This window comes from Ranitomeya variabilis, chromosome 5 (genome assembly GCF_051348905.1).
Source record: "Ranitomeya variabilis isolate aRanVar5 chromosome 5, aRanVar5.hap1, whole genome shotgun sequence".
Taxonomy (NCBI): domain Eukaryota; kingdom Metazoa; phylum Chordata; class Amphibia; order Anura; family Dendrobatidae; genus Ranitomeya; species Ranitomeya variabilis.
Genome location: NC_135236.1, coordinates 660,493,505 through 660,512,636, shown reverse-complemented (window position 1 = coordinate 660,512,636; position 19,132 = coordinate 660,493,505).

The following is a 19,132-nucleotide window of genomic DNA, read 5'->3' as shown; positions in this document are numbered from 1 at the left end:
CCCCAAAGGATAGACAGCCCCCCACAAATATTGACTGTGAGAGGAGAGGGAAAAAACATACACAGACTGAAATGAGAATTTAGCAAAGGAGGCCACTTCTAGCTAAATAGAAAGGATAGGACAGAGTACTATGCGGTCAGTATTAAAACACTAGAAAATATCCACCACAGAAAATACAAAAACTCCACAGCTAACTAAAGATATGGAGGGTATATCTGCATCTCCAGAGATACCAGCTTGGCTAAACAAATCCTTATACAGACCAAGCTGGACAAGACAAAAACATGGAAAAGAACTGAACAATAAGGCCACAGCATGTGGACAGCAAAAATCAAGGCCAGAACTTATCTTTGTTGAAATGAACTGCAAAGCAGAAGAGACCAGGCAGGGATGTGAATCCTCCAGGAACAATGGACAACTGGCACTGACTAAAGGGTGAAGCAAGACTAAATAGCCCAGTCAAAATTGCAAAAAGTGAACACACCTGATAAATGTTGCGATTCAGAGACAGCAGTGCTACCACTTACAACCACCAGAGGGAGCCCAAGAGCAGAATTCACAACAGTATCGCATCGTAATACTGTATGGAGGAGTATGTGAGGCCAATAATACTGTATGGAGGAATATGTAGGGCCAATTATATTATTTGTAAGATTATGTGGGAGCCATTATAGTATTTGGAGGGCTTTGTGGGTTCATTATTCTGTTTTCAGGACTATGTGGGGGTCATTATTCTGTTTGCAGGACTATGTGGGGGCCTTTATACAGTTTACAGATCTATGTGGGAGGCATTATACTGTTTGCAGGTCTATGTCGATGGGCCATTATACTGTTTACAGATCTAGGTAAAGGGGCATTATATTGTTTGCATATCTATGTGGGAGGCATTATACTGTTTGGAAGGCGATGTGGGTGGGCCATTATACTGTTTGCAAATCTATGTGGGAGGCATTATACTGTTTGAAGGGCAATGGGGGGCAATTATACTGTATGCAAGCAAATATACAGTTTCAAGGTTTTTGTGTGGTCCATCATACTGTGTAGAGGGTGGTGTAGCGTTCATTATGCTATTTGCGGGGGCTTGGTGGAGACAACTGTACAATGTGGGTGGTTGCGTTGGAGCCATCATACTGAGTAGAGGAGTGTGGTGGCCGTTATACTGTATGGAGGCCCATTATACTGTATGGAGTGTTGTATGGCAATCACAGTTGAGGCATTATACTGTGTTGTGGTCACCATACTTTCCCGGGGAGAGTTGAGGAAAATGGGGGTACAGTAGGGTCATCATACATACCGCGTGTGTGCAGTGTACTGTGGAAGAATTCACTGTGGATTTATAACACTGTAATTTGGGGGGAATACATTATTGGCATCGTACTTTATGTGGGCAATGAAAGACATTGTTGGAACTTCAATATGAGGAAAATTACTTTGTAAAGGCTGCAAAGTTGTGAGATATGCTCTTCTGTGACACCACCAAATATGAAGGTTTTTTATAGGAGGGTGTTAATTAGAACTTCTGCTATGGGGCCCCATGCTTTCTATGTATGCCCCTGGCACCAGGTGAACTTGACATTTACCAGCACAAATGGACGATATCCATCTGTGAAGATGGGAATAACCCTTTAAGCCATAAGCACTCAACTGTATTGCAGAAATAGAAACCTTTGGGCCAAGATTGTACCTTACTATGTATTCATGTTTTTTCTCTTGGATCCGTAAAATAGGTGTGTTTTTTAGGTGATCATACTACATAATGACAGAAGAAGAGTTACCTTTTTGACACAATATTATCCTAAGTTCAACTTGAGAACTTTCCCAAAGCATCCGGGAGGCTCCAGAAAAAAAAGAGACCTCCCAGGTGAGTTGTCAAATATCCCACCTAAACTTTATGGAAACATCCCAGAAGCATGAATTTCTGGAAGGTTTCTCATGCTTATTTCTAGGATGCTTTGTCCATAAATGAACCTTCAACATCCAACTGTATTTTAAGGCAGTGGTACATCGAGAGGATATGGCCTCAAAGTGAGAATGTAGTCAATTGCAAGGTTTCCAAGAATGTGCTTCATGCTTTGCTTTCTCTAATTCAAAAGTCAACCTAAAAGTTGACAAGTAAGACTTAATGGAGGTGAAGAGTATACAACAGTGTTCCTCAACTTTATTACTGAAGAGCCACCAATAGATCAGATCATGTTTTCGAGATTTCCTTAGTATTGCCCAGATGTTGAAATGATCACCTTTTCAATACTAAGGAAATCCTGAAAACATGATCTGTTGGTGTCTCTTGAGGACTGAAGTTGGGGAACACTTGTCTACAGAATTCCCAAATATACACCCTCGACCCCTGCTATAATTTAGGTTCCAACAAAATAAAATCCTAATGTTGTGACCTTCACATTTAGCATATGGCAGATTAAAGCCGGACATCCAAAGAACACAGTACCAAAAATGAAGATTGGAAAAGGGATCCTTAGGTAGAGAAAGATGATGTAGCCAATAGGTCCTTAGAAATAAATCAAGAATATCTAAGATGTCTTTGTCAAGAGACAGAAATACTAAGCCCTGGCCAGGTGAAGGAGATGGAATGCTCAATTGTTACAGCAATGTAATATGTTTCTGATTCAAGGAGAAAAGTTCCCACAATGGAAAAATGTAGGTAAGCAACATGGCACATTGTCTATTCTCCATGATAGAAAAGTGGATAATTTAGTAAAATATCAAAGAAAGTTGAAACAGGAGACAGCACGCTGCCAATTTCTATCCTTTGTTAACCCCTTAAAATAACTAAAAACCCTTAGGTGTGTCCGAAATTTTTGCGAGGTACTGTGCACATGTTGAGACGTGTGGTGAAAATTCCATTAGTAATTTCCCTATCAGGAAAATAAAACAAACATCAACAATAAGAGTAGAACATAGAGGAGTAGAAAATAATTTTCACATTCCCAGACGTCTGCCTGAAGAATTTGGCTTGAACAACAACATATTCATCAAGATAATCTTTATTACAGGAAAAAATATTTACACACGTGGCCAGTTGTGTTTGTTTTAAATTGTTTTATTGCAATTAACATTTTTTAGGGTTTCTATATTTATGTACTTTTTATGGGAGTCTCGGTCTATGATGTCACACATCAGAATATATTTGATTATTATCCAGAAATCCTATTAATTTGTTATGTTACTGTTAGTTTGGAGGTATAGTTTAAACTAGAGTATGGAATTGGGCTAATAGTCGGGCAACCTTAGAGGACAAAAGGAAGCAGTTGAGAATACCACTGGATTGCCACAGATTAGATGTTGCTCAACTTGGTCAGAAAAGAGTCGATTCTATTCAATGAAGTAACCAGGAAATATTGGGTGACCAAGAAGTGGAGGTCATCATGATGGGTCCACTCCCAGAAGAACTAGTCCTGTTGGGCTAAAAGTAGCCACATAATTTCACATTCCCGATTGGGCATTTGAAACAAATGTTGGCCAACAATTTCATACAGGTCACCAACATCGGGCAGTTAAGCCAATATCTAATGTGGCCAAAGTTGTAATACAAGAGATCTAACAGTATTCAGTTCACCAATGAATAGATTCCAACTTGCAGGTTCACTGAAGAGAGCATAATTTCTCCCACTACACTATTGTTGATATCCAACTTCATTACTACTTAATGAGATCACCAAGGATGAATGCTTTTCTACTGGGTTACTTACCACACACATCACCAAGGATGAAAGCTTTTCTACTTGGTTGCCACAAAAATATATCCAACTACAAATGCATGGATACTACCCAATTGGCTCAACAGAAAATATAAAACTATCAGCACTGCATAGATGATATCTAACTGGTTCACCAGAGACTTGATAATACTCACTGAGATCACCTGGGTGTTGATGTCATCTCACCATTTCATCTCTTCTCGGAGGTTACAATAAATCAAGTACTATCCAGATAGCTAACTAGACTTGACTTCTGAATCATTGGATGCTATCACATAGGTTCACCAAGATGTAAATCCTATCCTACTGTGAGACTTCATGCTCTTCAAAGACCTCATCAGAGAATAGTGCCATCCTAAAAGATCACTACAGACTGGATGCTTTCCATCTAAGTCATCATAGACTTACTACTACTAAACTGGGTCATCAGGGAACAGATACAATCATATAGTCTCACCAGAGAGTAAATGCTATCCTAATTGGTTACCACAGAACAGGTGCTCTCAGACTAGATAAATCAAGTCACTAGAGAATTGATACCATTTCTTGGGCTCACCAGAAAGTAGGCGCTATTCCATTTTGCCACCACAGTCTATCACCACAAACTGGGTATTATCCAACCCAGATGTCATGATTAAGGGAGCTTAGTCTCCAGAAACGCATTGAGATTCTTACCCATATGGTTCGTGCTGAAGTCTGTATCCTCCATGTTTAAAGTTTGTGCATAAAGAAAACTCTTTTTTAGGGATTCGGTGAAGCTGAACATTCTCTTCTTTTTTGGACTTTATATGCCTGGACACAGCGGGTCCGTGCTCCTGAGGCTTGGTTTATGCATCACCAGTGAGCTGGTCTATATTCCTATTATCCAACTACCATATGTCACAAGAGGCAAGTTACTAGTAGTAGAAAATGATCTAATAAGCCCACCGGAAACTGTATGCCATCCTACATTATCACTGTAGACCACGAACTTGAAACTACTATACTGGGTCATCGGGGAATGGATTCAAACACACAATCTAACAAGGAAGTAGATGTAACCCTACTGGGTCATCCACACAGAATAGATTTTCCCAGACTAGGTCACTAAAGACTTCTGGCTACTCAATGAGATAACCAGAGACTGGATCCCATTCAATTGGCTGACCAATGAGTAGATGGTATCCTGCTCGGTAACTACGGTACATAAAAAATGCTTTCTGACTAGGTTACTAAAGAATGCAGACTACTCAATGAGGACAGCAGAAAATGCCATAAGCTCAAAAGAGTGTGGATACTGTCCTACTTGGTCACCATAGTTTATCACTGAAAACTAGACATTATCCAACTGCATACATAATAGGGAGAAGAGCACCATAATATAGCCTCACCAAAGAGCGTATACCCACTGGATCACCAGAAGATATCAACGTACACTAAGTCCTATTCAATGAGTTCATGAGAAACTAAGTACTACTAAATTGAGACATCGGGGAATGAATGCTATCCTCCGTAGTCACCACAGAATAGATGCTCCTAGACTAGGTCGCTAGAGACTTCAAACTACTCAATGAGGTCACCAGAGAATGGATCCCATTGTGTACATACTTTTACACTGAGTCACCACAAACTACATGTATCTCAACAGACTAGGTATTAACCAACTAGGTCACCAGAGGTTTGATACTATTCAGTTGGATCACTAGGGAACGGATGCCATTGCAGAAGTTCACAGGGGACAGCATGATTTTCCACTGAGCCAACAGGGATTGGAAAATAAAATATGTATGAATGGTCTACACATTGGCACGACATTAGAACATGACTTAGAGGACAATTATTCTAATAGATATTGACTGAAGGTAAATGGATTTTAAGTACCTGAAGATGGAACCACCAATTTTGTCTTAGCTTCTCTCTTGCAGGATAAGTTTATACTTCCACCAAATATAATATGGGGTTCATTCAAGTACTAAATGTTCCAACGTGAACTTTGATAAAGTTGAGATTTAGGCTCAATACCAATAATAAATATTTTTATACAAATTAAGGGAAATTTCATCTTTGATCTCTCAAAGTATTTACTAGGGCTGTAACTATGATGGAAAAATCAATATAATCCTGATAATCCAAATCATTTCTGAGATCCTGTATCAATGACACAGGATCTCATAGTGTTGACGTGCTTGGGTTTTGGGCTGTTCGATAAAAGTGAAATTCACTTTAAAGGTGACGGACATACATGTATCATTAGTATAAATTGAATGCTTGGTTTATTTTTGTGCCGGAGGCCTCCAGTGATTATAGCAATCTTCCTAATTGTTATAGCTCTGAAAACATTCAACTCTCATTTGGATAATTAGTATTAAGACAAACAGAATGGTGAATTCTTCAGATGAAAAATACGAAGGACACTGTAAATGTGATTTAGGCATTGTGCACATGAATGTATTATAGATCTGTGCTATATACGTCAGTAATATTGGCATTCAAAAGTGTCCTATAGGTGCAATCACCACACCAATTTTTTATGGATGTCCATTAAAGATAATTTCTCCAGAAGTGTTCCTTAGCAAAAAAAAAAGTCACTTTATGGAACACCATGAGGTGACAAATGGAATAATATGGATCCTTTCAGGCTTCCTGTTCTGCCATGCAAAGGGGAAATTTATCAACAGTTATCTTTCATCAAAAAGTCGCAAATTTAACCACAATTTGGGAAAAGATGCTCTTCACCCATGTAGATGGGGGGGTTAGATAATTAAAATTTCACCTGGTGTGTCCTGGTATAGGTTCGGGCATGACCCCCTGAAGACACTTGAGAAACCCATTTTTGAAATGGAAGGATGGCTAAACAAAGGGTTGACTGAGGTTATACAGTACCTGTTATAGGTAGGGTAAGGTATAGTCTGGGGGAAACCACTTTTGCTTAATTGATACGTCCTGTTACTGTCTGTGTGAACAGGGACTTATATTGCCTCCGTAATAAGAAACCATTTTACAGAGTAAATGTGATTGCTGTCTACACGAGTCGGTGTGCTTCCCCTGTCCATAACCAGACATTGCCATGAGTTACCCCTCTGTTTCCTCCATGATCATTATATCTTCATAAGCTCTTAATATTACATTTGACTATTAATATTAAGTCCTACAGCCTACCAGAACATTACACTTCTTCCACATTCAAGAGTCATACAGCCTACCAGAACACTGCACTTATTTCATATTCAAGAATCCTACTGTCTCAGCTCTGTTACCGGGTGTCCCGGGACCAGGGGCTACTTCCCTGTCCCTAATGCTAGGGGCGCCCTAGCTTGCTCTGTTCCCTGGACTTTGGGTGGTGAAGACACGGGAGCCACAAACCTTGCCTTAGCTCCTGAATCTGCCCTGAGTCTGTACCCTTCCCCCACCCACAGAAGAGGGGAGTAGTACTAGTAGTATACTGTAGTACACCAACCAGACTAACAAGGTAATACTGTAGGGAGGAGAACCAAGTTGATGGTCTCTCCTGCGTATCTGGGCCAGAACCGTTGGGGCTGTCACCAGTGTTGCAGGTGGAAGAGATTGCTGACCAGAGCAGTACAGGGCACCTGACTGATGGGGGCAGGTCGGACTTAAATAGCAGTTTGAGCGGGAAGACAGGACACATGGCAGGACCCTAGCTTGTGAGTAGTAAGACGGTTAACTCCTTCTTCACGGACCCACACCCGCTAGCTGTGCCTATTGTTGTGAACTCTGTTTTTGGGCTCCCTCTTGTGGTCACAAGTGGTACTGTGTGAGTGCTGTCTTTGGGCTCCCTCTGGTGGCTCTTTGTGTCTTTCTGCAGGTCTGAGGCGGATCAGCTGTCTCGTTATCTGTTAGCTGGTTTACTATTTAGCTCACCTGGACTTTCAGTGTTTGCCTGCTGTCGATGTATTCAGTGCTATCTTGATCTCTTCTGAATTCCTTCGCTATCAGTCTCTCCAAGAGAAGCTAAGTTTTCTGTTTGGTTATTTTTTGCTCATTAGTGTTCAATATGTTTCTTGGTTATTTACTTGTCCTTGTCCAGCTTGCTAATATGTGATTTCCTTGCTTGCTGGTAGCTCTAGGGGGCTGAGTTTCTCCCCTCACACCGTTAGTTGGTGTGGGGGTTCTTGTATTCTCAGCGTGGATATTTTGTATAGGGTTTTTTACTGACCGCACAGTTCCCTGCCTGTCTTCTGCTATCTAGTATTAGTGGGCCTCATTTGCTGAATCTGTTTTCATTTCTACGTTTTGTATTTTCCCCTTACCTCACCGTTAATATTTGTTGGGGGCTTACTATATCTTTGGGGTCATTTCTCTGAGGCAAGTGAGGTCTTACTTTCTCTATAGGGGTAGCAAGTTTCTCAGGCTGCGTCGAGACGTCCAGGAATTTAGGCACGTTCACCGGCTACCTTCAGTGTGTTTGGTTAGGATCAGGTTTTGCGGTCAGTCCAGTTACCACCTCCCTAGAGCTCGTTCTATGTTCAGTAACTTAGCTAGTTCATTCTGTGATCCTCAGCCACTAAGGATCATAACAGCCTATACCCCCAGCTAGCCAGACTTCCAGCGCATCCTACCCTCAGTACAGAGAGACTTCCTCACCGGGTAGTGACCAGGATAGAGTAAGGACCTTCACTCTGCTCACCACCGTGGAGGCCCATCCTTGCGGTGCCTGTTGAGGACCGGCCCGTGCCTGTGTGCTCCTACTGCGGCCTTGCTCACTGAACTCTCTGCTTCTTCTTCTGTGCTGCCGACCATCACCTCTGCCTCACCGTGTGTATGGATCAGGAGATCGCGTGCCGAAGAATCCGGAGGATTTGTCGTCGCAAGGAGAAAGTGCATCACTCATCTGCAGGACCAGATCAGAGCCATCTCGTGCCGCCTGATGCGCCGCCGTGGGATCTTCCAGCTGCCTTCCTCCAGCGCACAGAGACTGGTAAGTTAGCCTGTTACATCCTATTGCATTTGACTTTCCCCCTATCCTCCAATCACATTCCTTACCCCCCTGCTTGTACCACTACTGTTCCTATACATTAATAACCTGGTAACCCTTGTCCTGCCTCCTGTGTGTCACTGCATCCTACGCACCTGTTAGCATCCTACAATACGAACAGGGGTAAGGAAAAATACCAACATACAGATATAGTCACACATAAAATAGAGAAATGCCCCAGGGAGTGGAGAAAGGGGTTAAACTAAAGTAGGAGAAGAAAGGGAATTATCACACACTCAAAACCTAGCAACAGCCACAGATAAACCCACCAAATAACTTGCAGCCATGTAGCATAAGCTACTCTGACAATGAGTGCTAGCCAGGGCCTAGTTTATATAAGAGATGGGAGAGGCTAACAGTGCACCCTGCCCATGGAGGAGATATATAAACACCTGGGTTGCTAGGTGAAGTGCTAAGGTGAATTGCTAAGGTGAAGTGCTTCTAATCAGTGCAGGAGTAGGAGAAATTAGACGCTATGGTCTTCTGGCTCATCTCTGTCGCGGTAAACCCATGACATCTACAGTCTTCCAGAACACTCCACATTCAAGTGTCCTATAGCCTACGAGAAAACTGCACTTCTTCCACATTCCAGAGTCTTATAGCCTACCAGAACACTGCACTTTTTCCACATTCAAGTGTCCTACAGCTTACCAGAATATTTCACTTCCTCCATATCCAAAGTCCTACAGCCTACTAGAACACTGCACTTTGCTCACATTCCAGAGTCTTACAGCCTACCAGAACACTGCACTTCTTCCACATTCGAGTGTCCTACAGCCTACCAGAACACTGCACTTCTTCCACAATCCAGAGTCCTACAACCTACCAGAACACTGCACTTTTTCCACATACGAGAGACCTACAGCCTACAAGAACGCTGCACTTCTTCTATGTTAAAGAGTTTACAGCCTATCAAAATACTGCACTTTCTCCACATTTGAGGGTCCTATGGCCTATTACGGTAGTAGCATGGAGAGAGGGACCTTCCAAGGTCGTCCAAGGACTCCTTAGAGGGCATTCAGTAAAATCTTTTTCTATTTCTTCAATATCTGATCTCTCTATTACATAACCAGATCCTCATAACATGGAAAACACTTCTGTTAAACCCACATTTGTTTCAGCCTCATCTGAGAAGATTAAGAAGCTCTTCAACAACTCCCCAGAAGTGAAAATATTCTGTTCTCTTACACAGTAGCTGGCAATATCTCCTTCATAAACACAAATCTGTGTCAACACTTCTCCATCCTCCCGTCTAGCTTAGCGCTGCGGTCTCTGTGGGTAAATGATGCAACTTTTCATTTCCGGATTGCCGTCCGTCTAATCTCTTTTTATACTGGCAGATGAATATTTATAATTCTTACTAATGACTTATGCATGTCGTAAACTATAAGATTTTATGCTGGATGCTTTTTGGAGATTTTTTTCAGTGTTTTATATTTTTTTAATATGTTTGTCACTGATTCAGTAATTCAGAAATCTTTAATAATATCATTTATAAAACATGATCTCCACGCTCCCACAGCGGCATAGCCCACTCCAACGCCCTGTCCGACAGGAGAGACCCAATAAATCCCACCTTAGCCCGCTCTGTGGGGAAACGTGCGGCCAGAATCTCGAGATGTATAGAGCACTGACTCACGAAACCCCTACCAGACTTACTATCACCAGAAAAGTTTTCTGGCAGCGGGAGGCGAAATAGAGTCGGAACAGGGGTGGCAGTGGACAAGGTTGCTGCAGCCACGCTAGCAGCCTGAACAGCAACTGCGGTTACATCCACAGCTGAGGTTGTGCGCTCGAGAGCCGCCAACCTACCCTCCAGCTGCTGGATGTACAGCAAGGATTGCTGTTTGTCCGTCATTACTTGCCAGACTCTGGCGATAGTGTAATGTTAGGGCTAGCGGAATGCACCAAATTATAAGAGAGATGGTATAAGGTGCGTTCGCAGCCCGGGTTCCACTGTGCAGAGATGGAACCTGCTGCTGAGTAATGACGGACTATATGGCGGTGCAATGTGGATAAACACACGGGTTAACTTCACCCTGTGTGAAGGAAGCAAACCCTGTTGCGTCACAGGGCCACGGTACCGCACCAAGAGTGCAAGCAAGGAGTCTCAGGACTCTATCCCAAGACACAGGGTTAGAGTACATTCAGACCACTTGCGCTTGACACCGCAACTGGGGTGTCAAAGTAACAGAAAATATAATTTAAAGCACAAGAGTGCATGCTGTGCCGCTTTGGCGGACGCCACTAACCAGCCAGACTTGGGATGGGAAAGCGCTCTATAAGCGCACGGCGCCACACTGGCGGTTACAGCAATAGACGCTGTATCGTGTGTCTTTATGTTGACAGCTTAGTCGGGTGCTAGACAGCAAGCATCCACCTTTTGCGAACAGTCATACACAAAGGAGGGGATATTAAAGAACGACTTGCACTCATCAACACACACACGATTCCAAATGTACACTAGCGCATGGCCGTGCGGCGATGCAAACCTTTTATAGCTGCAGCAAGAACAGGACCTTCCCAGAAGGACCAATGGGAGCCAGACACAGAAGAAGAACACCTTCAGGACCTTCCTAAAGGACCAATGGGATTTGCTGCAGAAAGGGAAGAGCAGGACTTGGCAGAAGCTGGAAAGGCAGCAGTAACCAGTTGTCCAGTATCAGCCTGACCTGGACGCTGGGACTGACGTCTCCGCTGAGCAGACTCTACTGCGGCTGGAGAAGAATGGGAGACCGCAGCGGGAGATGGTTTGAGGTTCCCCCTGTGCAGAGGTGGGATCTCGACACCTAACAGTCCTCTTCTTGTCTTCACGCTGCGGCTCCGGCGCAGGCGTACTTTGGCTGCCCTGTTGAGGGCAGGGCAAAGTACTGCAGTGCGCAGGCGCCGGGTCTCTCTGACCTTTCCCGCAGCGTGAAGACAAGAAGAGGACGTCATCATAAGAAGATGGGAGGCCCCGGACCGGACCGCATTACAGATGTCATCGTAAAAAGATGGGAAGCCCTGGACCGGACCGCGACGCCCATCGGACAGCATTACAAAATGCTGTAGATAAGCCCCTGATGCCGGTGGGCTTAGCTCACCTTCGATTTTGGGGGTGACAGGTTCCCTTTAATATTGATGCCAAGATTTAGGCCTCTGTAGTCAATGATACTAACTAATCCTAATAAATGTATGGTCTCTTAATTAACAGTTAATTAATATTTTAGAGGTGTTTTACTATTTCTTAAAGTGATGGCATATTGCCATTAAATGATAGGATTGGAATACACCTTTAAAGAGAACCTGTCTCTTGCCATAAGTATGTAATTTCTTTACCTGTTGTAAATTCCACTGTTTTCCTGAATCCGGTGTTTTTTTCTCTTATTCCTGTGTCTCTCCATTACTGAGATATTGTCTTCTCTTCCCTGTGTATATATCTAGTCTTGTCAGAGAAGTGGGCTATTCTTAGGGGATGTCTGCTTTCTAGAAAGTTTTCATCTCATTTCAGAGTTGGAGTCACAGCTACACTGCTCAGTTCTGCTGCATAATGTCCTCCATGCTACTGCTCCTTGTGTTTACATACTACATAGAGACAGGAGAGCAGAAATATCTCATATGTCACGATACTGTAGAAGAATTTCCTGGGACAATTGGCTCCTTCCCTGTTCCTCAAACTAGGAGGACTCTAGGCTATCCCTATTCCCCAGATTACCCCTGATGGTGAGGATGCTGGGGTCTTGTACCTCGCTATGCTCCTATATGCACGCTTAACTGTTTCCACCCCGACCCAGGAAGGCATGGGACTGATGTGCAAAAAGAATGACACAAACCTGACAGACAGGGGAAACAGACAGGGATAAAAGCAAACAGCAATCATACAAACACACAAACCAAATCCTCGAAGAAATCTCCTGAAAACAACACCAACCGACTGCTACTAATACAAAACTCTCTTTCAACTCCAAACCTGGAATTTGTAAGCTATCACTAGCAACTCCAAAGTGCAAGTGGTGAGAATATATACCAGAGGGGAGTGGCCAACACTGAACAGCTGAGACAATTCAGAATGGATATATACCAGAGGGGAGTGGCCAACACTGAACAGCTGAGGCAATTCAGAAAGGATATATACCAGAGGGGAGTGGCCAACACTCAACAGCTGAGACAATTCAGAAAGGAGAGCTTCAGGAGATAAACAGAACTGATTAACTCTTGCAATTACAGAGCAAGGAAAACATACACCAACTCAGAGACAACTGAAAATTTATAATTAGAGCCCGCAGAGGTGAAAACTGGAGACAAATGCAAAATAGAAGTCATATAGTGGCCAGAAATAGTGTTATTCTTCAAGTACGTACACACAGGTCAGCTTCTTCTGAAAATATCTGGAAACGACAGGTACGCCTTAACTTTTATTGGTAAACTTTTACATCTACATCCTATTAACACCGCACACTCCCTCTACCGGAGTCCAATAGGAATAACTGTCTGGTGGCTAAATGATATACTACAACCCTCAACAGGTCAACATCAATCTGAGATTAACCCTTTAAAGGCATCAAGCACAAAATCTCAATGAAAAACATCTTTGTAACCAATACTAATAGCTGAAATCTAGGGGAAGGGGATTGGAGGTTCCATAGCCACTTCTATTACCTTTCTCATATCACCTCTGTTGGAAGAAGATCGGCAACTTTCTCATCCCGTCTGACTCCCGCATCTGAGATTCTAGATTGTGTCCTCCTCCCCCCCAACAAGGCTCAGTCTTGTTTTCAGGGTTGCCAAAACATGCAGATGTCCCCCCGGCTTCGTCTCCTGCAGGTTAATAACCTTGAGATGTGACTTTGAGACTCAAAGCCGGAGGAAGGAAATCCCAAAGTTTTCGTCATAACAACGAACTGCGTCTTAATTCTATTTTTTGCCTCCCATTTGGCGCCTCTTCTTTAATGAACAGTAATTGTTTTCCATTGTATTTCTGCCGTCCTGATGCAAGAGGTTCTGTTTCTAAGAGACAGCTGCAAGGTGAAACAGGTGTACGTGTGAATGCCAAGGGAGAGCTTTCCTTTGGCAAAAAGCAGCAAAGGAAAAGCATTTATGCCCATAGTGAATTGTACTGATACAGAATATATTGCATTTGTACCTGCGGCTCCATACCTGTGATCTTCTATTATGGCCATAAATGTTCTTATAGAAACCCCGTGGCATGTAAAGAAGGCTTTAAGAGATTGTCCGGCCTTAGGTTATGATTCTGCAGACACTCTATGTGACTGAAGACTTGTGAATCCTCACATAGCGCACACTGCGCACCATGAGGATTCTCCGGTGACCACAAGTATGCAATTTGCATACTTCAAGCTACATTCCGACTAGACGTGAATAGACTTGCATTCAGTGAGGCTGTACACGTCTAGTTGGAATGTGATTAGATAAATAATAGATAAATATATTGATAATAGATAGATAATAGATAGATAGATAATAGATAGATAGATAATAGATAGAAAGTAGATAGATAATAGATGGAAAATAGATAGATAATAGAAAGAAAATAGATAGATAATAGATAGAAAATAGATAATAGATAGATAGATAGATAGATAACAGATAGATAATAGATAGATGGTTACCACTGCAGCCTTGCAGCGCTGGGGCCCTGGGTTCAAATCTCACCTTGGACAACATCTGCCAGGAGTTTGTATGTTCTCCCCATGTTTGCCTGGGTTTCCTCCGGGTGCTCCGGTTTCCTCCCACATTCCAAAGACATACTGATAGGAATTTCTAGATTGTGAGCCCCAATGGGGACAGTGCCAATAATGTTTGTAAAGCGCTGTGGAATTAATGGTGCTATATAAATGAGTAAAATAAATAGATAGATAGATAGATAGATAGATAGATAGATAGATAGATAGATAGATAGATAGATAGATAATATATAGATAATAGATAGATTTGGCACCTGTCCACACTGCCAAAAGTACCAATACCTGGTTTAAAAACAAAGGTATCACTGGGCTTGATTGGCAGCAATCTCGCCTGACCTTAACCCCATTGAGAATCTATGGAGTATTGTCAAGAGGAAGATGCTGCTATCAAAGCGACCTGGGCTTCCATAACCCCTCAGCAGTACCACAGGCTGATCGCCTCCATGCCACGCCGCATTGATGCAGTAATTGATGCAAAAGGAGCCCGGACCAAGTACTGAGTGCATTTACTGAACATTCATTTCAGTAGGCCAACATTTCAGATGTTAAAATCTTTTTTTCAAGCCGGTGTTATAAAGTATTCTAATTTACTGAGATAATGACTTTTGGCTTTTCATTGGCTGTAAGCCATAATCATCAACATTAACAGAAATAAACACATGAAATAGATCACTCTGTAATGACTCTATATCATATACGAGTTTCACTTTTTGTATTGAAGAACTGAAATAAATGAACTTTTTGATGATATTCTAATTTTGTGAGATGCACCTGTAGATGTAAGTGAAAAAAATTACTCCCTGTGCCCACCTAACCTAGTAAAACCCTTCATCAGTTCTGGTCTGAACACAATAACCCCTTCCTTCACGCTCTCATTTGTAGAAGAGGTAGAAAAGACCTCTCCTAATGCTCACATCCTTCTCTTTTATTTTAATCCAAGTCATAAGATAAATAATATAATAATATAATATTGTCATTCACGCTCGCTGCCCGGCCGTCTTTTCTATAGATCTGTCATCTCCAGGAGAAAGAAAACAAGAAGAATACAATACAGTTATGAAAACAATGATACATTAGGCATTGTAAACACGTAAAGAACAAAAGAGAGGAGAATGTGACTGGAGATTAGGAAACAAAAAGGGTTTTATTAGGAGAGATCAAACATAAACTAATAGTAAAAAATATATATATAAATAATCCTGAGCCAATTAATGTAATAGTATATCAATATAGGCAGTGTCGTAATAATTGCGGTTGCAGACTAGGCTTGAGCAGGATGGGAGCCCGCCGACACCATCATCTATTTCACCTGGATGTGCATCATCAGACGCACGTCCAGCTGAAGTGTATTGCGGCACAGAGTCCTGCCACCTACCTGAACTGAAATACATGCTGCCAGCCAATCTGGGGTCAGCAACTGACGTCCATCAAAGGCAGCACATGGCACTGACGTCATGCGCTGCCTTCTGCGTTGACTAAAGAAGAGCTTGTCGCACTTCGTGGGAACGGGAGAAGGTAAGAATAACCATTTATTTATTTTCAGAATGTGTTGGAAATGAGCAGCGGGCATTATTACAGGATCGGAGACATTAGTAAATAGAGGGTCCAGGATGTGGACATAATTACAGGAAGGGGGATATTAATAAAAGAACTGGCCAGGATGGGGGACATTGTTATAGGATGGGGCCTAAGATGGGGGACATTATTAAATAGAAGGTCCAGGATGGGGAACATTAATACAGAAAGGGGCCAGAATGGGGGACATTATTAAAAAGAAGGGCCAGAATGGGGGAAATTATTACAGGATGGGGCCCAGGATGGAGGAATTAATGTAGGAAGGGGCTCAGAGTGAGGGACATTATTACATGAAGTGGCCCCGGATGGGGGACATTATTACAGGATGGGGGGCATTAATGCTGGAAGGTGCATTTTTGACAAATCATAGCTGTCATCAACCCCAACTACCATTACCCCAATAGCCACCACACCAGGGCAATCGGAAACAGCCGGGCTAAGCGCCAGATGTGATGCACCAATTCTGGGGAGACTGTGAGCTTGTACTTTTAGTCTGGGAAGGTCGCAATAGCCAGGAATCTTCCCAGGCTCATAACATCAGCCTGCAGCTGTCTGCTTCACCTTGGCTGGTTTTCAAAAATAGGGGGTGTAAACGGCCAAGCCAGAGCCGTAGCCGTGGCTGAGGTTAACTGGTTACACGTGCCCTGGCTCCAAATTACATGAAAACACTGTCCCACTGTCAGCATACCTTCAGTTATGCCTTCTGCGCCCTCGGGGTCCCATCGGGCTTGCTTAGGTTCCTCTGCTTGTGTTATTGCACAATGAGACAGAGACCAATGCGTACTTAAAACTTGGAACTTTACTTTTTCTTTCACACAGCACATCCTGGTCAGTGACAACATTAGCATCAGTTTCAACACAGTTCACAACATGTCCTCTCTCTGCCTCCTGTCCTACGTCTGCTAGTACAATACGGGGTCCCACCACCTCCTGCGGTAACACAGCATCCTCCTTTAGCAAAGTCTCTGAGCATGGGAGTTCCCTTGTCCGTTTCACTACGGATCAAACGGCATCAGCCCATGTGATGACCTGCCACATTTCTGAGCGACCTGCGTCCCGTGTACTATCCCGGACATATTTTTTACCCTCAGCTCAGTCTGCGGTCACACTTCCGCTTCAGCTGCACTTCTGTCCTTTCCTTGTTCCCAGACTGCATTCCAACTCTGCTGTGGCCCATTGCTATCCTGGCCTGCTACTATGGATGGCTGGGCACTTCACCTCTTAAACATTACGTGGTTTGCTGTGTCAAGCGGGCCTTTAGCCCACCCGAGCTCTATGGGCACTCTGGCCCCAGCTAACTTACTCAGGAAGTCATCATGACTAAACCACAACAAACCCCTACTATAATTAACTATTTACACCCCTATGTGGTAGTGTACTATTGTGCTCCCATCTAGTGGACGGACCTTAGAGATCAAAATATATATACATGCTAAGCAGCAAAAAATACTTTACATTAAGGGGGTAGGGGCGTAGCACCCCCTTACAGGGGGACCAGGCTAAATCACCTATGTAAACACAATGACAGTGTATGAGCTTTTTTTTTAACCTGGATTTACCGCATTTGATGCAAGTCTGTGGAGAAATTCCACACATAAGAATAAGCATTACAGCAAGAGAAAATGACATGCTGCGACTCAGAAACCTGCATCGGAGGTGATTTTACGCAGAGTAAAAAAGAAGCACAGGGGGCATGGGATATCTATTAATCCCTTCCACTGTGGTTGTACTGCACAACACAGCATTTTGCAGTACTTATTAGGGTATATACCACCGCTGCGGCACCATTAAAACAAAAGTTATTTTTCAGGCCTACTTACCGTCCATTCTCTAGTAAAACAGTAGGCATAGCTGGATCATCACTAATAGGCACTGGCTACCGGTTTCAGGGGTAAGTAGGGATAGCAAGTCGATGACTAGGTTATCGGTGTCACAATTCTAAGTTCTTAAGTTCCAGGTTTGTTATTTTATAAGGCAGTGTTCAGAGAGGGTATCACGGCCAGGATCATGGCCAGAGATGGTGACCACAAGTCTAAGGCAGAGGGCTGGGATAGCGCTACACTGTCCATATTGTCGTTGATATATACAAATTGTCATTTCCTGGTATTACAACTTGATTTGCTAATTTTGTAAAAAGTTAATAGGCAACAATTTTCTTTTTTGTACGCCTGAGTCCGCGTTCTCTGAACACATAAAACTGCCATACTGTGACCAGGTGATACTGCCTTAGGCCAACTTTACGCATCCGCTTAAAAAAAGTACCGATAAGATGGTTTGTTTTCACTATCCATGTGGTTTTCTGTTGGCTGTCCGTGTTTACTTGAGTACCATCTGCGTGCCATCCATATGTATATGTGTACCATCCATGTGCCATCCATGTGACACATACCGCAGAATACATAGAATGCAGAATGGAAAGGATAGATTTTTATGTGTTAAAGAGATGCAAAGATAGAGATAGATAATAGACAGATAAATAGATAATAGATAGATAGATAATAGATAGATAGATAGATAGATAGATAGATAGATAATTAGATAGATAATAGATAGACAATAGGTAAATTGATATAGATAGATAATAGAGATAGATAGATAGATAGATAGATAGATAGATAGATAGATAGATAGATAGATAGATAGATAGATAGATAGATAGATATGGGATAGACAGATACATTGATAATAGATAGATAATAGATAGATAATAGGTAAATTGATATAGATAAATAGATTGATATAGATAGCTTGATAATAGATAGATAATAGAGATAGATAAATGATAGATAGATAGATTGATAATAGATAGATAATAGAGAGATAGAGAAATAGATATCCGTCACATATGTAATTTGTGCCTTGCTTGTGTAGCTTACTGTACATGTATTAACTTAATAAATAAATTAAAAAAACGAAGTTGGATCCAACTCATTTTTTGTAACCAGCAAAGGTAAAGCAAACAGCTGAGAGCTGATATTATCAGGCAGGAAAGGTCCACTATTATTGTGCCCTTCCCAGCCTTAAATACCAGCCCCCATTCATAAAAATCAGTCATTTCTATTCTACATAGTATTTTGATATGTGTTCACACGGATCTATAGACTTTTACTGGCCCTTGTCATCCGTGCTGCCGGAAATAAATAGACATGTCTAACTCTGGGTCTCACGGACATCGGACACACGGT